We start from the raw sequence: 21,538 nt of genomic DNA on the forward strand, positions 1-21,538 counted from the left end.
AACATTATTTTTTCTCTACTAATGTCAACTTTTTAGTAATAATAACGCAAGACTTGTAAGATTCGATTAATAACGTATAACTTGGAGCACGGAGATTTGTATGATACGATTTGGAGCACAGATATTTGTTCATTAGATTAATATTCTAAATTTTTCATCAATAACATTATATTTTTAGCATTTGATTAATAACGTCAATTTTTAAATAATAACGTAAAATTAATAATCGTAGTTTTTTTTTCGCAGTACGAAGTTTACCGATTACATTACATTATAGCTAGTTTTTTTTCCATTAAAACCCTTAACCTATGATGGAGTCTCCACACATCTCACGAACAAGAAAAAACATGAAAGTCAACCCCTGCCATGGCTGCCAATACCCAATTCAATTAAGAGTTAACGGGAGTCGTCGTTCAGTCAAGGTTCTCTACCATAACCGTAATCAGCCGCGAAAATTTGTAAACCTAATTCCTCAATAACCAAACACAAAACTTTCTCAAGTCAATTAAATTGTTTCATTTCTTAAACTCAATGTTTTATTTCAATTCCTTCATATTTAATATGATTATCGATCAGATTAATGCTTATTTCAATTTCTTTAGATTTTAATTAGGGGCCGGGTTCTTGGAGGCTGTTTCCTGGTGGCAAAACCGCCGACTTGGCAGGTTCTTGGCGGCTGATCGGAGGGCGACGGGATAGCCGGATGGTTCGCCGGCGTGAGAAGTCACTAACGCCGGTAGGTGTTTGACGGCGAGGTGGAGGATTGAGGAAGTTCATGCATATTGCGAAGTACAAATTTTGTTATATGCAGTGTTAATGAACATGAGAATATGAGATAATGAAAAAAAAGGAAGGAAATAATTGGAAAATAAAAATAATAATATATACCAAATTTGTTGAAAAATCTTATAATATATTTTGAAAGTTTAAATTTCAAGTTTGGATTCACTCTCAAAATGTACAAAATAAAAGTTGAAAATGACTTATATCAATTTTCACACTTGCCACATGTCACGATATTATACACAGTGTATAGAAGATTCTATACACTGAGTATAACCGTAGCTAGGGATGAGGAGGAAGATGCTACGGTTACACTCGGTATAGAATCTTCTATACACCATCAATTAAAATGTAACATGTGGAGGTATCTATTTGTAGTTAGGGAGGGAATTGTGCAAAAAGGCTACGATTAGGACTGAGCAAAAATATACGATACGGTTTTATTATACGTATCCGTTACGCTAAACGAATTTAATTATACGGTTTCCGGAAATCCGATACGGTTCTTTAAAAACCGTATCAGATGAGGATCGGCAAAATATGAAACTGGATATACGATATCCGATACGGTTGCCTTTTTTCTAGAATAAAATATTAAAATATATACATAAATCACAAAATATCCAGTATGTTGGTGATTAAACCTTATTAATATTAAACTTTATAAGTTATTTATTCTTATAACTTTTTAAAGCACTTTTAAGTCGTTAAAAAACAAACAATCACACCTTGAAAAAAAAATATAGAAAATTACATAGTGAGGCTGAAAACCGGATATACGGTTTCCGTATATACGGAAAAACCGTATCGGATAAGGATACAAAAAAGAAGATTTAAAAAACTGGATATCCAGTTTTGCTCACCCCTAGCTACGGTTACACTCAGTGTATAAAATCTTCTATACACTATGTATAATATCGTGACATGTGGCAAATGTGAAAATTGATATAGAGTCATTTTCAACTTTTATTTTGTACATTTTGAGACTGAATTCAATTTTGAAATTTAAACTTTCAAAATTTATTATAAGATTTTTCAACAAATTTGGTAAATATTTTTATTTTTATTTTCCAATTATTTCCTTCATTTTTTTTTTCATTATCTCATATTCTCATGTTCATTAACACTGCATATTACAAAATTTGTACTTCGCAATATGCATGAACTTCCTCAATCTTCCACCTCGTCGTCAAACACCTACCGACGTTGGTGACTTCTCACGCCGGTGAACCATCCGGCTATCCCGTCGCCCTCCGATCAGCCGCCAAGATCCTGCCAAATCGGCGGTTTTGCCACCAGGAAACAGCCTCCAAGAACCCGACCCCTAATTAAAATCTAAAGAAATTTAAATAAGCATTAATCTGATCGATAATTATATTAAATATGAAGGAATTGAAATAAAACATTGAGTTTAAGAAATCGAACAATTTAATTGACTTTAGAAAGTTGTGTGTTTGGTTATTGAGGAATTAGGTTTATAAATGTACGCGGCTGATTACGGTTACGGTAGAGAACCTTGACTGAATGGCGAGGCCCGTTAACTCATGAACGGAGATTAGCAGGGGTTGACTCTTAATTGAATTGGGTATTGGCAGCCATGGTAGGGGTTGACTTTCATGTTTTTTCTTGCTCGTGAGACGTGTGGAGACTCCGTCATAGTTTAAGGGTTTTAATGAAAAAAAAAATTGGCTATAATGTAATGTAATCGGTAAACTTCGTATTGCGAAAAAAAACTACGATTATTATTAAAATTGACGTTATTAATCAAATGCTAGAAATATAATGTTATTGATGAAAAATTTAGAATATTAATTTAATGAACAAATATTTGTGCTCCAAATCGTATCATACAAATCTCCGTGCTCCAAGTTATACGTTATTAATCGAATTTTACAAGTTTTGCGTTATTATTACTAAAAAGTTGACATTAGTAGAGAAAAAATAATGTTACTAATGGAAATGTACAACGAGGGGTGTTAATGGGACGCGTAGACGAGACAGTTCGGGAGCAACTCAAAATCGGCTAGGTCAAAGTTTGGTCAAATCTCGGCTCGTGCGATCTCGACTCGGGATCGGGATCGGCTCGAAGCATGGTCAAAGCTTGAACACAAGTCGAGCAAGGCCAAGCTTGAGCTCGGCTCGGCTCGTTAACACACCTATGTACAACTATTACGTTATTAACTAAAAATTGACGTTAGCAAAACATTGACATTGTTGATCGATTTATCTGGACATTCGTCTCCAAATCGAATCATACAAATCATTGTACTCCAATACAAGTGATGGGGCATATTCTGCACCCGCTGACCGAGTCAACATATTGAGCAAGGTCAAAGCTAAAAGACAGCAAGTCAACGTATTAACGACCCTAATCGAGCAAAGCCTGGTCTTACTGTCTGTCACTGGGTCTCGGTCTCGGCAACTAGCCGGCCGAGAGGTATATCCATGTACTCACATCCAGTCCCCTCGGCATGGAGTCAACCAGGCCTGCCGGCCCGGCATGGGTCCCTCGGCCGAGGGTAAGATAGTCTTTCCACCTGCTAGCCACTTGGCCACTACGTGACAAAAGGTGAAAGTCTATAAATACTCAACTTCTCTCATTGAGAAAAGGATCGAAAAATCATCTTAATCTGGTATAAACTCCCTTATCTCTCTACAATATACTTTGCCAAGTTAACACACAACTTATCTCTTTAAGTTTACTGACTTGAGCGTCGGAGTGAGTTCGGCTCGGAACCAAGCCGAGCCCTCAGTTTGTTCATCTTTACAGGAGAGAGCGAAAGGAAGAGACAAGCAACGACGTCATTCTACAAGCTTAAGTGATCATAATCCTGCTTCGGAATTACACCCGGAACAATTGGCGCCGTCTGTGGGGATAGATACTAAGAGCTAGTCACCTCCCTTAAAAAAAAAAAGAACCAAAACCATTCAAAGAGCTAAGAAGATGTCAACGCAACAAGAAACTATGAGTGAAGGAACTGCATTCTTCCAGGATGACACGTTCCCCCACCGAGATCGGGCGGTCCCACCGGCCGAGTCACCGAACAGCGTACGGGATGCCAAAAGAGCCGAAACACCGCGCCTACCGGCCAAGTCATCGTCATGGGACATGTGGTCGATGCGGCCAAAGTGAAGCTATTCCCGGACCACGATGGGTAGTACGCCGATCACCCCTGTCACACGACGACGGTGACGGCAGGCGCACCCACGGTGACCAGGGCCCATAAAGTGACTCCGAACAACTTGTCCGGAGCGATACAAGGAGCTGGCCATGCTAGGACGCCGGCGGAGCCCGTGGTGCCGGTGGCGGGACCTAAGTCCTTCCCCACTCGCGGGAGGACGACCTCGCCGCGGCAACAACGAGGCCACCCCCGAAGGAATGAAAGTAGTCCGACTCACCAAAGTCGGACAACAAGAAGCCCTTCCCGCCAGAGGGAGAGAAGCCGGACTAAGGTTGCGAGGAGCCGATCGCCGCGTGTCATTCGACACGTGGTCGCTGACCCCTCGGTGCCTATGTCCTCGAAGTCCCTGTGCCGACTAAACTGAAGCTGCCGCCCCTATCATACAAAGGGGATAGCGACCCGACTGACCATGCCGAGGCTTTCGAGTCGTACCTGATGAGGTGTGGTGTCGAGTCTTCCCAACGACCCTGCATGGGATGGCTCAGAGTTGGTACAAGGGGCTACCTAATGGCTCGGTATACTGTTATGCCGACCTGAGAGACAATTTCATAGCCCAGTATGCTTGCAATAAGAGAAGGGCCGTGGAAACATCAGATCTCCTCACTATCCGACAGGGGGAGGACGAGTCCCTCCGAAGCTACGTGAAGAGATTCGACGCAAAAGTTCAGCAGATCCGTGAGATGAACACCGAACTGGCGGCCTTCGCACTGATGAAAGGCCTCCCGAAAGGCGAGTTCAAAAACGAGCTGATCAAGTGCGAGGACCTCAATTTAGACTCCGCCAGAAAGATGGCCGACCGAGCCGTAAAGGTGGAAGACTATCACAAAACTTGGGTAGGCCACAGTGAAGCTGGGCACCCAGAGAGGAAGAGCCGCCGTGACAACATAGATGAAGGTCGCCGTGACGGGAATAGGTCACGGCCTGAGAGATTTAACAGGAAACAGAACACGGCGGGCGCCGGGGGGAGTTCGGGACCGTACAACTAGAAGCGGTACAGTAGTCTCACCCCCCTGGTCGCATCTCCGGCCGAGGTCTTTACCCTAAGCAAGAATGATGGACAGAAGTGGGCAAGGCCCCCCAAGGCGAGGGGGGACGGTGACGCAAGCCAGTTTTGCGAGTACCACGGCCACACCGGCCACAAAACTGACAACCGCGAGCATCCGAGGAACGCCATCGAAGAGCGATCGAAAGGGGAGCCTCGGCAAGTATGTAGCTGGAGGCCCAGGAGCAAGCGCCGATGGGGCGAATAGAAAATCGATATTCCAACGAGATGGGAGTGATCCGGGTTGTCATCGGGGAAACGAGAACGGTGGGTCAGCTAATGGGCACAAACGGCACCTGAATGAGCTATACCAAGCCATCAACTTTGTGCCCAAAACAGCGATCCCCTCTTCCACCATCCCCGATATAACCATTGGGAAGAAGGACTACGAGGGAGTCGTCGCCCCGCACAGCGACCCGCTTGTAGTCCACCTGGATATAGCCAACCACTTGGTCAAAAGGTGTCTGATTGACACAGGCGCCTACACGAACATCATGTTCAGGGAGTGCTTTCTTAATCTCGGTCTGAAGATTGGAGACCTGAGCCCCTGCGCTAACCCGCTATACGACTTCTCCAGGCACTGGTACCCCCGGGGTCAATCGGGATCACGGTGATGTTCGCCAAGCGGACGCGGCTAAGAATGTTTTATCCGAGTTCGTGGTTATTGATGGTTCGTCCCGCCACAATGTTCTCATAGGCCGAGTCACTTTGAACGAGGCCGATGCAGTGATGTCCATCCGGGCCCTGACATTGATGTATGTCTCGGACCGGGGGGAAGCACAAAAGCTCGTCTCAAAGGACGAGAGAGATGAAATAGTCAACATCCAAGTGTCTGCCAGGGGATGCAACATGCAATCCCTCAAAGTGGCGAAGAAGTCGGAGAAAGGGAAGAGTCCATCCTTGCAGCGGGAGGGCGATCCGATGAACACTAATGTCGTCATGGTCGAAGGAACCGAGACCGAGGAAGTGGAAATTGACCCAGGGCGCACCGTAACTGTCGGTGTCGGCCTGGAGCCAAAATTCAGAGCCGATCTCCTAGACCTACTGAGGAAGAACAAAGATGTCTTCGCATACTCAGCCGCCGAGATGCCAGGCGTGAGCCGGGAGGTGATCGTTCACAAGCTGAGCATACTCTCCACCGCTCGCCCTGTCAAGCAAAAGATGAGGAACTCCTCGGCCGAGAAGGATGAGGCCATCAAAGCTGAAGTAGACAAATTATTAGCGGCGGGCTTTATCATGCCTTGTACTTAACCTGAGTGGCTAGCAAATGTTGTAATGGTGAGGAAATCGTCAGGGGCGTGGAGGATGTGTGTTGATTTTACCAATCTTAATAAAGCGTGCCCTAAAGATTGCTATCTCTTGCCTCGAATAGATAGTTTAATTGACGCCACGACAGGCTACACTATGCTAAGCCTGCTAGACGCCTTCTCAGGGTATCATCAGGTATTCATGGCCGAAGAAGACATGCCTAAGTGCGCATTCATCACCGGTAACGGCACATACATGTATAAAATGATGTTCGGTTTGAAGAACACTGGCGCGACTTACACTAGATTGGTGGACAAAGTGTTTCAAGATCAAAAAGGGCGAAACATCGAGGCTTACGTCGACGATGCTATTGTAAAAAGCAAGTCTAACAGCGAGCACTTGGCCGATTTGAGCGAGACATTTTGTTCACTAAGGAAGTATAAAATGAAGCTTAACCCAAATAAATGCAACTTCGGTGTCCGGGCCGGCAAGTTCATCGGCGTGCTTGTCAGCGCCAGGGGAATTGATGCCAATCCATAGAAAGTCCAAGCAATACTAGACCTACCGGAGCCGAGGAATCGAAAAGAGGTTATGATCCTGACCGGAAGGATGGCGGCCCTCGCCCGCTTCATCTCTCGGTCGGCCGACAAGAGCACTCCGTTCTTTAAAGTGCTGAAAGGAAATAAAAACTTTAGCTGGGGGGAGGAACAGAGCACGACTTTCAAGCAGCTGAAAGCCCACCTTCTGACACTACCGACCCTGTCCAGGCCGACGCTGGGGGAGACGCTATATCTATACTTAGCAGTTACCTCGGGGCCACGGTCAGTGTCGTAATCGTCGAGGGAAGAAAATAGCGGCAATACCCAATTTACTTTATCGACCATACACTTTGGTCGCCGAAAGAAATTACCAACTAATCGAAAAGGCAGCCCTCGCCGTCGTCGTTGCCGCCAGAAAGCGAAACCCTACTTCGACGCGCATCCGTGACGGTCTTAACCGACCAGCCATTGGAGAAAGCGTTAGAAAAATTGGAAAAATCCGGCAGACTTATCAAATGGGCGGTGGAGCTGTCCGGCTTTGGCATTCAGTACAAGCCGAGGCCTTCGATAAAGGGGCAAGCGCTTGCGAGACTTCTGGCCGAGTGCACATATCAAGAAGAATCACATCCGGCGTGTGGGAAGTGTATACCGACGGGTCCTCCACGGCGAACAGCTCGAGAGTTTAAGCATCCTTATCACCGACCTTAGCGGAGACGAGTTTGAGTACGCCTTGAAGTTTACCTTCTCGGCCTCAAATAACGAATCCGAATATGAGGCGGTGATAACTGGAGTCGAGTTAGCTAGAGCTGCCGGGGCGGAGCATATTATGTTGAAAACAGACTCGCTCCTGGTGACTAATCAAATCAGAGGAGAGTATGAGACTCGAGACGATGGGATGGTAAGGTACCTAGAGAGGGTAAAAGCTGACACCTCAAAATTGAAATCCTTCCAAATACAGTGCATCCCCAGGTCTGAGAACAACCGAGCCGACGCTCTCTCAAAACTTGTCAGTTCAAGCATCAAGAATGTCAATCGAACCGTCTTTGGTGGATATCGAAATGCTAAAAGCATCACCGAGACCGTCGGCATGGTGGGCGACATCGAAGCCGAGACGACGTGGATGACTCAGATAATGAAATACAAGCTGACAAAAGAGTTGCTTGGGAGGACCGATCTGTCTCGAGAAGATAAGAAGGATCGCTGCAAGGTACTTGGTATTCGAAGGAGAATTGTACAGAAGGTCCGTAATAAGACTACTCTTGAAATGTGTCGGCCCAGCCGACGCGGAGCTCATACTGACAGAGATTCACGAAAGTATATGTGGACATCATATGGGGGCGAGAACGCTAGCCCACAAAGCTCTTCGAGCCGACTACTTCTGGCCTACCATGCTGAAAGATTCCAGGGCCAAAACCAAGAAGTGCAAGAATTGTCGGATGCATGCTCCGTGTAATACATGCGCCTTCCCGAGACCCGCAACCAGACTTAGCCCCCTACCATTTGCACGAGTGGGGATGGATTTATTAGGACCATTTCCGACGGCCTCCGGAGGAAGGAAGTACCTGATCGTCGCCGTTGACTACTTCACCAAATGGGTCGAGGTTGTCGCGGTACTGCCAAAACCACACGGCCGTAAGAAAGGTGATTTGGGAGAACATCATAACTCGTTTTGGGTTGGCCCAAGTCATTGTATTTGACCACGGCCGAGAGTTTTGGAGTGACATGGTGATGAATTGGTTAGAAGAGCTCGATATCAAATTCGTATACTCCTCCGTCTGCCACCCTCGGAGCAACGGGCAGGCGGAGGCAGCTAATAAAACAATACTGAACGGGTTGAAAAAGAAGGTTGAAAATCTAAAGGGAAGATGGGCTGATGAACTACCCGGCGTCCCGTGGTCACTTCGAACCACGGAAAAAGAAGCAACAGTGGTACGATTCATTCCACCTAGTCTATGGGTCCGAGGCCGTCCGCGATTGAAGCGGCGGTGCCAACATTCGTAACGCAAACCTTTGACCCAGTCGAAAATGAGGAAGGCCTGAGAGCCTCCCTAGACCTGGTCGAAGAGAGTCGAGATACGGCACGGCTCAACTTGACAGTATATCAAAACCGAATGAGAAGAGCATACAACCGTAGGGTCCACAAAAGCGACTTAAGAGTAGGAGATCTAGTCCTGAGAAAGTCGGCCGCAACAAACAAAGGAAACATCCATGGTAAAATGACGGCTAATCGGGAAGGACCCTACAGGTGGTTGAAGAAATGAGGCGGGGACATACCGACAGGACATGGAGGGTGTGCCTCTAATGAGCCACTGGAACACGGACAATCTTAGGAAGTATTTCGTATAGCGGCGGAGGTGTCCGAGACCGTTGTAGGCACCCCAACGCGTGATTATATCTTATGAAGAGTGATCCAAGTTTTCCATCGAAATGTTTGTCCCCTCCGTAGTCGTACCAAAGTAGACGCCACGGCCAAAGCCGGGCAGTCACTAGTAGACGCCACGGCCAAAGCCGGGCAGTCACTACAATGGCAGTTGATACTCGCGAAAGCGACCAACATGCTTAAGAACGTATAAGTACAGTTGAGAAACGCAAATCTGACTGCCTCGGCCAATCCGGGAGTGGCAGAGGAAGCGATCAATATGTCTATAGATACGAATGCAGTCGAGCCGTAACTTCGATTGCCTCGACCAAAGCCGGGAGTGACGGGGAAACGACCGATATGCTAACATGTTTACAACAGCAGTTGGGAAGCGCAAATCTGACCGCCTCGGCCAAAGCCGGGAGTGGAGGAGGAAGCGACCGACATGCCAAAATGTTGCTAAGCAGATTGGGAAACGTGAACCTTGCTACCTCGCCTGTTCAGGTGCAGCAAGGGGCACGACCAATATGCTAAAAACGTTTAAATACAGTTGAGATACGCAACCTAACTGCCTCGGCCAAACCGAAGGTAAAAACGAAAAAGCGCTCAATATGTTTAAAAACGTAAGAAGACAACTGAATGAAGGATGAGATCAAAGCCCCGGCCAAGCCGAAGGCAAATAAACAAACTTTATTAAAAATGTTTACAAGTGAGGCAAAACAAAGTCGACGGCCGTCCCCATAGGGATAGCCTAAACACAACCTACCAAAGTTTAATAAAAAAGAAGGAACAACAAAAGGTTACAAACATTAAGACTTGAAGCGCCAAAAGGATGGCAGGGAGGAAAGGCTCAATAGTTGGCCCCCGAACAGCAGAAGTTGTCCGAAGGACCGGGTGAATCTGGTGACGACCGCCCGTCTCCCTATGCTTGTTGCTGCTCGCCACCGGCAGCAGTAGCAGCATCACCAACGGTGGGCGGCCCAGAGGACGGCTTGGCAGCTTCACTTGCCTTTGCCCTCTCAGCCTCCTCTCTGGCCTCCTTCACCTTAGCATCCCGAGCCGTCTTCTCCGCAACCTCCTGAGCGGCCTTCGCCGCCTTCGCCTCGGCCACGGCCTTGGCCTCCGCAGCAACATCCTTCTCATCCAGAAGCCTGTCAAAATCTTGCCACGGGAAGGTGCCTTCAGGAAAGAGCTCTTTAATCGCATCCCTGGTAGCATCTTCAGCTTGGTCCCGGTACCAGGCACACATGTCAGGGATGATGACGGTTTTCAGCATCTCAATATCCTTCTCCCTCTGAGCAAGGATAGCCTTTGTGCCCTTGTGCTCCTTCGCCTCGGCCGAATGCAGGGACTTCCATCTTTCCCTCTATTTGAACCATGGCACGATAGCCGCGTCAAATTTGTTTCTCTCCTCCCGCGACTTAGCAAAGATCGGCCCAACGCGGCCTCAACCTTGGCTCTCTCGGCCGGGACCACCTTCTCGACCTCCTCCTTAAGCTTTCGCTCGGCGAGGAAGTCTTTCATGGTGGCAGGAAGTCCCTCTTCGTCCTCTCGGCCTCCTTCTTAGCAGCGGCAAACTCAAGCCTAAGCCGGATTTCAGCGTAGGGGCGGTTTGAGCCACGAGCTTTTCTTGCTCGATAAGTTGAGTCTTGGCTAGTTCAACCCACTTCACCGACCTCTTGGCCAACCTTATGCCGTCCGCCCTGAGCTGAACGGGGGAAACCTTCTCGGATGAGGAGTCGGCGGTGACATTTTTATCGCCCGTCTGCACAGGCTGCTTCTCCAATTGCCGTTCAGTAAGAACGACAACCGGCGACGGCTGGTCTATAAAAAACCCAGACAAAGCATCCATGTTAACATTCATTGACATATCAGAAAGTCTGTCATCAGGAATGCCTAAAGAACCTGCTAAATCCGAGCCATGGGTTAGATCCGTACCAGTCTTAGCCTTCTTGGACAGAGGGCCGGCTGACCCCTTTTCTTTCCCTGCCTCGGTAACAGCAGCAGCAGGCGATGTTTCTTTCCTCTTACCAGAGGGAGGAGGACCCTCCAGAACGGTGACGTCCTCATCAACATTGACGACCACCTCATCCTTTTGGACTGCGGGGATTGGAGATCGAGTGGGGGTTGACGTCGTAGCCGCCGTAGACGTTGTTTTTGGTCTCCGGCGCGGCACGTTACCGCCAATCTCCGCTTGAGTCGCCGCCACATCCATTGCTTTTCATCGCCGCTGCTCCATGAGTTCGCGAGGGGCGGTCTGCGATCACGTGGCGCGGCCTTAGGGTGCGGCTCAACAACTCTCCCGTCCGGTCAAGTCCCAACTTGTTTAGAATGGAGACGGAGAGATCCCGTCCAAATCGATCTGCAAGAAACAAAGTCCCAGATTAAGCAAAGAAAGTAAACCAAAGCTCAAATACGAAGCATAAAAAGCAAAGGTGGGCCTCACACCGACCCCACTCACCCCGGGCCGAGGGCGGTATGAGGCCGACGTGGCAAAGCGGCTCGTCTTGAAGGACGATCTGCGTCGGAGGCATCCATCCCTTCGGCGTGCCATCCCTCTCGGCCTCGAATGGCTCATTGCCCGCATTTCGTCGTCCTTAAGATAGACCTTCTTGGCGTCCATCTTAATCTTATTACGGGAGACATATCTTTCATGCTCCCCCTGACTCTCACACCGCAAATTGACGCGGCGCTGGAAGGACCGGGGCAGTGGATAGTCCTCAAGAACCTCGACATATACCCACCGCCCCTTCCAGTCTTTGCAAGATGTCAGCTTGGAAACGGTGACATAACCCGGCTCGGTCTGCACGCTGTACCACCCCGAGCCGCCTAGGGTAGTCTGCCGAAAATGGTGAAGCCGGCGGAAAAGGTTCACCGTTGGGGCCTCCCCTTTAAAAAGACAAAGCCATACAAAGCCAATAATCGTCCTAATGGCCAACGGATGCAGTTGTGCCACGGCGACATTCATGGCTTTGATTATGGCGGCGACGTGTTCATTAAGAGGAAATCGGAGCCCATACTCCAGATGTCTGATGTACACGCCGATACAACCTTCGGGAGGGCAACAGATCGCCTCGATCACCCTCGGGGACAATGATTCTATACCCCCTGCCGAAGGAGTAATGGTCTTCAAAAAGTTCAGGCCCGGAACAACTAGCGAACTTGTTCGTCCAAACACGATCGGGTTTAATCGAGCAGGCTTCACCGTGCCACAAGAAATGCGGCCTCTCTACATCAGAATGGGTCTTTTCCTCATCATCATCATCAAAATCCTCCAAAAATTTCTCATCAATTTCAGGAAAAGGCGACAAGCGCCCCCCGAACCCTATCGGGGTGACAACCAGTGGCTCCTGTTCATCAGGATGCGGCGGTTCGCCCCCCAGACTAGAGGCACTAGGAAGAGCATCAGCAGCAGACATGGTGACAACAATTAATTAACAAGTAAAAAGTTGGGGAAAAATTTGTTGTTTACCTTGAAAGAAAGTGTTACGCCGAGTAACGTTTCGAAAACTAGAGAGAAATTTCTTCGAAAAAACTAGAGAGAGGAAATTTTTTGAGAAAAAGAAGTTTGCAGGTCAAAATGAGAGGCGCACTGCTCTATTTATAGAGCAAAGCCCATTCAGTGGACCAATCAGAGCAAAGCCCATGAAGCGTCCACCAATCAGCACCCAAGCCACGTGTCAAGCATGCAGCCACGGAATGTCAATCGACATACATTGATGAATCTTCTTCAACACGCTCCTTGGTATCTACTTGCTAACGGCCAGCTGATCAACCAAGCTTCGCAGCACCGGCCGGGGGCAATCAAAAGCACATGGCACTCTCAACCTTGGTCTCGGCCAGCGCCATTTTCTTTTCCACATTGGATGTCCATTACACAACCATGTGGAGGGGGGATATGGTACGGCCTGAACGTAACCAAGCCGAGGAAGAAGATCGACATGCGCGAATACGCTCAACACTCATCGAAGGTCCATACCACGGCATAGACTACGCTGGGGGCAAATTGATGGGGCATATTCTGCACCCGCTGACCGAGTCAACATATTGAGCAAGGTCAAAGCTAAAAGACAGCAAGTCAACGTATTAATGACCCTAACCGACAAAGCATGTCGGCTGTCACTGGGTCTCGGTTTGGCAACTAGCGCCGAGAGGCATATCCGTGTACTCACATCCGGTCCCTCGGCATGGAGTCAACCAGGCTGCCGGCCCGGCATGGGTCCCTCGGCCGAGGGTAAGATAGTCTTTCCACCTGCTAGCCACTTGGCCACTACGTGACAAAAGGTGAAAGTCTATAAATACTCCACTTCTCTCATTGAGAAAAGGATCGAAAAATCATCTTAATCTGGTATAAACTCCCTTATCTCTCTACAATATACTTTGCCAAGTTAACACACAACTTATCTCTTTAAGTTTACTAACTTGAGCGTCGGACTGAGTACGCTCGGTACCAAGCCGAGCCCTCAGTTTGTTCATCTTTACAGGAGAGAGCGAAAGGAAGAGACAAGCAACGACGTCATTCTACAAGCTTAAGTGGTCATAATCCTGCTCCGAAATTACACCCGGAACAACAAGTATTACGTTATTATGAGTAAAAAAAATGACGTTAATAAAGATAGAATAATGTTACTAACTAAATTATACAAATATTATCTTATTAATTAAAAATTGACGCTAGTAAGACATACATTGCCATGATTAATCGAACCATATGAACATTTGTCATCTTAATCATACGATTTTCATGTTAGTGTTTAACTTTAGATTTGTATTTCGCGTGTTTAAAATATATTATAGAGTTGTAGAGGCTATTGGTTTTGAAGGCTTAGGGTTTCGGGGTTTAAGGATTATAAAGTTTCGGGGTTTAATTAGGTTTAACAGGGTTTAGGGTTACGCAAAATAAGACGTAACGTAATTATGATAAGAAAATGAACGTAATGACAAATGCGAACGATTGAAATGTTCGATTTATGTTATTCTAAAAGGGATAGTGTACTAGCTTGAACGTAATTGTAATAAAATGATCACTATATGCAATTTAGTCCTAAATGGGATTGATATAATGTGTTAATAATAAAATCGGTTTATGGGGGTACAAAGATAATGCGCTTGATTGAACGTTACAATATTAATGTAATCATTTTATGTGATTTAATTATAAACGTGATTGATTTAACGGGAACATTAATAGAATGATCACTTAATAATGAAAGTTAATACTAAATGCGATCGATTGAGCGTAATAATATTATGAGATTAAAAGAGAAATGCAAGCATTTAATTGAATTATAATAGAATGATCGGGTATGTGGGAATTAAAAGTTATCGTGCTCGTATGAACGTATATTCGAATAATTATTTCAACGTCACTAAAATTTATGTAATTGTTTAAGACAACGAAATAGATTATAATTTTGTTTAGTGTACGTGCTGATACCCTTGCTCATTTTGTTACAATGTTTGCCTCGAACGATTCCTCTCTGAGTCATTGACCATCGGTTTTTTTCCAATTGCGTTTCTTGATTAAAAAAACCCATTATATGCCGCTATTGAGTATTGAATGTAAAATACAGCACTACAGCCAGATGTTCAAGACACATCTACACAATTATCTAACTAAATTATTTGATATTAAAGTGTTATGTTTTCATTTTTTTAGTCTTATTATACTATTTTGGAGGGAAAATGAAAAAAATGGAGGGAAAATTTTTGAGTGAAATATAAAATTGGAGGGAAAAAAGGTTATAAATACAACCCTAAACCCTCTATTTTATTATCATTCATCTCCATTTTACTTCTACTCAAAACCTTAATTCCTTTAGCAAAAAATTTGTGAGAATGACAACACCAAACAAACAACATGTTGGTGACCTAATCGTTTTTCGCTTATTTATGCGAGAAATGTTGAAGGAAGTTGGCCATGATGTAGTTTCGAAAGCTATGTCTCGAATAGCACCGACATCCAATATGCTTTTAAAAAACATGTACGAGGAGGAGTACATTATTGTTACGAAAAAATTTATTGTTATGAAACTGACAAAGTTATTGTTTCGAAAAAATAATAATAGTAATCCATTTATATTATTGAGTAGTTAGTAGCAAATAAAAACTAACTAAATATATTAACAAAGTCGTCATCTTGTTTTGAAATTAAAAAAAAAAAAAAAAAAACATAACAAAATATAATAACAAAATATATTCATGATCAATTCTATACTTAATTATAGGTATGATTTTAGGCAAGTATAATATAATTATAGGCAACTATTGTTGATAGAATAAAAGATAAGATATGTTAAAGATTTACGCGTTTTTTTAACCGATAAATTAAATATATAATGAATTAGAATTGGTAAATAGATGTGTTGATACCCTTGCTTAATTGGTTCCGAGAATCTTAAAAAATGTATTGGCCTTGCAATTTCGCATGAGTTCGATCCTCATTAGGGAGATTTTTTTACTTCTGGCACGGGTAATTTGCACGAGAACCAAACAGGAAATTTTCAAAGTCGATAAATCAGAACGTTGTACATCAAAAAACTAATTTCTTATTACTGCCTTTGGTAAAATCAACGTTGTACATCAGCTAATCATGTTGCTAATCATACATTCTAAAATTTGAAAACATGCCACAATTTTATTCTAATGTACAACATTAATTTTATTACTCCTCCTGAAACTTCATCAAAGAAAAACCAGGAGCACAATGGAATGCAATGCAGTAAGCAGCCCAGGCAACACAGTTCAGTTGCTTGCTAATAGAAATTAATTTCCAGAACGAAAAACCTATTTATTTGCTAGTAAGAAGAATCATTCTCCCAGTTTAACAAGAAACTCGACAAAAATAATGATGCGAACATAGTGTGCTGATACCAAAATAACAAATTACAATTGTCTCGGTTTTGACTCATTTTTGTACCGTGTCATCCGATTGAGTCCTCAAATTAGTTTCTTCCAATGAAGGTACATCTTGTTCATTGAATTCATCATTATATTCTTGATTTAAATAAAAAAAGTTGTGATTAGAAGTTGACATTGATGAAGGTTAGGGTAGATATGGTATGATTTTGATTTTTTTTTGTATGATACCGTATGAATTTTAGGTTTTTGATTTTTTTTTAATAATTAGTAACCGTATGATTCAAAGTTTAGGGTAGAAATTTTAAAAGATATTGATAAATATTTTATTAAGATATCATATTATATTTAATCATAATAAATATAATTATTATTCATGTTATCAAAATTAATAAAGCTTTAACAATTTTCCCTCCATCTTTTTCATTTTTCCCCACCAAACATCTACACAATTCCGAAAGATGTTACGGTTACACTCAGTGTATAGAATCTTCTACACAATTTAAACATCTACACAATTCCCTCTCTAACTATAAATAGATTCCTCCACATGTTACATTTTAATTGGTGGTGTATAGAAGATTCTATACACCAAGTGTAACTGTAGCATCTTCCGAAATTGTGTAGATGCTTGGAGGGAAAAAAATTCATTATGGGAGGGAAAGATGAAAAAGATGGAGGGAAAATTGTTAAAGCTTTATTAATTTTGATAACATGAATAATAATTATATTTGTTATGATTAAATATAAGATGATATCTTAACAAAATATTTATCAATATCTTTTAAAATTTCTACCCTAAACTTTGAATCATACGGCTAATAATTATTAAAAAAAATCAAAAACCTAAAATTCATACGATATCATAAAAAAAAAAAAAAAAAATCAAAATCATACAGTATCTACCCTAACCCTCATCAATGTCAACTTCTAATCACAACTTTTTTTATTCATGATTTAAATAAAGAATATAATGATGAATTCAATGAACAAGATGAACCTTCATTAGAAGAAATTAATTTGAGGACTCAGTCGGATGACACCGGTACAAGAACGAGTCCAAACCGAGACAATTGTAATTCGTTCTTTTGGTATCAGCAGACTATGTTCGTTACTTTTGTTGAGTTTCTTGTTAAACTGGGAGAATAACTTTTCTTACTAGCAAATAAACAGGTTTTTGGTTCCGGAAATAAATTTATGTTAGCAAGCAACTGAACTGTGTTGCCTTGGTTGCTTACTGCATTGCATTCCATTGTGTTCCTGATTTTTCTTTGATATTAAATTAATGTTGTACATTAGAATAAAATTGTGGCATGTAGTGTTAGGCTCTTTGTTTTCAAATTTTAGAATGTATGATTAGCAGCATGATTACCTACTGATGTACAATGTTGATTTTGCTAAAGGCAGTAATAAGCCCTTAGTTTTCTGATGTACAACGTTCTGATTTCTCACTTTGAAAATTTCCTGTTTAGGTTCTCGTACAAATTACCAGTGCCATGAGTAAAAAAAAATGTCCCTAATGAGGATCGAAGTCATGCGGAAATGCGAGGCATGTACATTTTTGAAGAAATTCTCGGAACCAATTAAGCAAGGGCATCAACACGTCTAATTACCCATTCTAATTCATTATATTGTAATTTATCAGTAAAAAAAACGCGTAAATCATTAACATATCTTATATCTTATCTTTTATTCTAACAACAATAATTGCCTATAATTATATTATTCTTGCCTAAAGTCATGCCTATAATTAAGTTTAGAATTGATCATGAATATTTTTTGTTATTATAATTTAATTTTTTGTATATTTTGTTATGTTTTCTTTCTTTTTTTAATTTAAAAAAAAAAAAAGATGACGACTTTGTTAATATATTTAGTTAGTTTTCATTTGCTACTAACTACTCAATAATATAAATTGATTACTATTATTATTTTTTTCGAAACAATAATTTTGCCAGTTTCGTAACAATAATTTTTTTCGTAACAATAATGTAATCCTCCTCGTACATGTTTTTTAAAAGCATATTGGATGTCGGTGCTAATCGAGACATAGCTTTCGAAACTACGTCATGGCCAACTTCCTTCAACATTTCTCGTATAAATAAGCGAAAAACGATTAGGTCACCAACATGTTGTTTGTTTGGTGTTGTCATTCTCACAAACTTTTTGCTAAAGGAATTAAGGTTTTGAGTAGGAGTAAAATGGAGATGAATGATAATAAAATGGTGGGTTTAGGGTTACATTTATAACCTTTTTTTTTCCCTCCAATTTTATATATCACTCAAAAATTTTCCCTCCATTTTTTTCATTTCCCCTCCAAAATAGTATAATAAGACTAAAAAAATGAAAACATAACACTTTAATATCAAATAATTTAGTTAGATAATTGTGTAGATGTATCTTGAACAATTGGTTGAAATGCTATATTTTACACTAGAGATCGTAGGTTCAATACTCAATAACAGCACATAATGTTTTTTTTTTTTTTGTTAATCAAGAAACGCAATTGGAAAAAAAATGATGGTAAATGACTTAGAGAGGAATCGAACTCTGGTATTAAAGAGAACAATATCAATATTCGAAGCAAGCATTGTAACCAAGTGAGCAAGGGTATCAGCACGTACAGTAAACTAAATTATAATCTATTTAGTTGTTTTAAACAATTACGTAAATTTTAGTAACGTTGAAATAATTATTCGAACATACGTTCATAAGAGCACGATAACTCTTAATTCCCACATATCCGATCATTCTATTATAATTAAATTAAATGCTGGCATTTCTGTTTTAATCTCATAATATAATTACGCTCAATCGATCGCATTTAGTATTAACTTTCATTAAGCGATCATTCTATTAATGTTCCCGTTAAATCTGTCACGTTTATCATTAAATCACATAAAATGATTACATTAATATTGTAACGTTCAATCAAGCACACTATCTTTGTACCCCCATAAACCGATAATTTTATTTTATTAACATGTTATATCGATTCCATTTAGGATTAAATTAAATTGCATATAATGATTATTTTATTACAATTACGTTCAAACTAGTACACTATCCCTTTTAGAATAACATAAAGCGATCATTTCAATCGTTCGCATTTGTCATTACGTTCATGTTCCTATCATAATTACGTTATGTCTTATTTTGCGTAACCCTAAACCCTATTAAACCTAATTAAACCCTAAAACTTTATAATCCTTAAACTCCGAAACCTTAAAACCTTCAAAACCAATAACCTCTACAACTCTATAATATATTTTGAACACGCGAAATATTAATCTGAAGTTAAACACTAACATGAAAATCGTATGATTAAGATCACAAATGTCTGTATGGTTCGATTAATCATGGCAATGTGTTTCTTACTGTTAATTTTTAATGAATAAGATAATATTTGTATAATTCAATTAGTAACATTATTTTATCTTTATTGACGCCAATTTTTACTCATAATAACGTAAGACTTGTATTGGAGTACAATGATTTGTATGATTCGATTTGGAGACGAATGCCCATATAAATCGATCAACAATGTCAATGTTTTGCTAACGTCAATTTTTAATTAATAATGTAATAGTTGTACATAGGGGTGTTATAGGAGTGTTAACGACCCGAGCCGAGCTCGAGCTTGGCTTTGCTCGGCTTGTGCTCAAGCTTTGACCATGCTTCGAGCCGATCCCGAGCCCGAGTCGAGCTCGCACGAGCCAAGCTTTTACCAAATTTGACCTAGCCGATTTCGAGTTGCTCGCGAACTGTCTCGTCTACTCGTCTCATTAACACCCCTCGTTGTACATTTCGATTACTAACATTATTTTTTCTCTACTAATGTCAACTTTTTAGTAATAATAACGCAAGACTTGTAAGATTCGATTAATAACGTATAACTTGGAGCACGGAGATTTGTATGATATGATTTGGAGCACAGATATTTGTTCATTAGATTAATATTCTAAATTTTTCATCAATAACATTATATTTTTAGCATTTGATTAATAACGTCAATTTTTAAATAATAACGTAAAATTAATAATTGTAGTTTTTTTTTTTTCGCAGAACGAAGTTTACCGATTACATTACATTATAGCCAATTTTTTTCCATTAAAACCCTTAACCTATGATGGAGTCTCCACACATCTCACGAACAAGAAAAAACATGAAAGTCAACCAACCCCTCCCATGGCTGTCAATACCCAATTCAATTAAGAGTCAACCCCTGCTAATCTCCGTTCATGAGTTAACGGGACTCGCCGTTCAGTCAAGGTTCTCTACCGTAACCGTAATCAGTCGCGTAAATTTGTAAACCTAATTCCTCAATAACCAAACACACAACTTTCTCAAGTCAGTTAAATTGTTCGATTTCTTAAACTCAATGTTTTATTTCAATTCCTTCATATTTAATCTGATTATCGATCAGATTAATGCTTATTTCAATTTCTTTAGATTTTAATTAGGGGTCGGGTTTTTGGAGGCTATTTCGTGGTGGCAAAACCGCCGATTTGGCAGGGTTCTTGGCGGCTGACTAGAGGGCGACGGGATGGCCAGATGGTTCACCGGCGTGAGAAGTCACCGTTGTCGGTAGGTGTTTGACGGCGAGGTGGAGGATTGAGGAAGTTTATGCATATTGCGAAGTATAAATTTTGTTATATGCAGTGTTAATGAACATGAGAATATGTGATAATGAAAAAAAAGGAAGGAAATAATAAGAAAATAAAATAATACTCTCTCTTATTCACTATTTTCTTTCCTATTTCTTTAAACGTATTATTCACATTTTCTTCCCTTTTCTTATTTTGGAAACTGTTACTCTTATTTTATTCACCCCTCTCTTCTATCACCAAACCCCACTCAACTCTTTTACCCATATTTTATTACTTTCCTTAATGTTTTGCCACACAATTCCTTATTTAACTCCTAATTATTCATAACTCTCTTCTATCATCAAACCCCACCCAACTCTTTTACTCTTATTTTATTTTCTCGCCTTAATACTCGTGCCCACAAACAAAGGAAAAAAAATAGAGAATAGGAGGGAGTAATATTTACCAAATTTGTTGAAAAATCTTATAATAAATTTTGAAAGTTTAAATTTCAAATTTGAATTCACTCTCAAAATGTACAAAATAAAAGGTGAAAATGATTCTATCTCAATTTGCACAGTTGCCACATGTCACGATGTTATACGCAGTCAGTGATGGAGCCAGGATTTTAAGTCAGTGGGGGCAGGGTAATATTATAAGGGGACCTTGAAAAAATTCGAAAATTTTAACTAAAAATTTTGAACCTTTAACACGTGAGGAGGGCTTTTCAACTGGGTAATCAACGACCAAGATTGAAAAGATAGTGTTAGCAGTGACAAGAGGAGGTGGTTAATTGATATAAGCTAGCTCAAAGGGTGGTAAAGCTCTTGCCCTATATAAATCCCACATCAACCCCCATTTGATCGATGTGGGACTCATGTCCCATACCATGGAATGGGATCAGTCCTGTAACATTCGTCCCTTCTTTAGGACCAACG

Source organism: Silene latifolia, chromosome X, assembly GCF_048544455.1.
Source record: "Silene latifolia isolate original U9 population chromosome X, ASM4854445v1, whole genome shotgun sequence".
Classification (NCBI taxonomy): Eukaryota; Viridiplantae; Streptophyta; class Magnoliopsida; order Caryophyllales; family Caryophyllaceae; genus Silene; species Silene latifolia.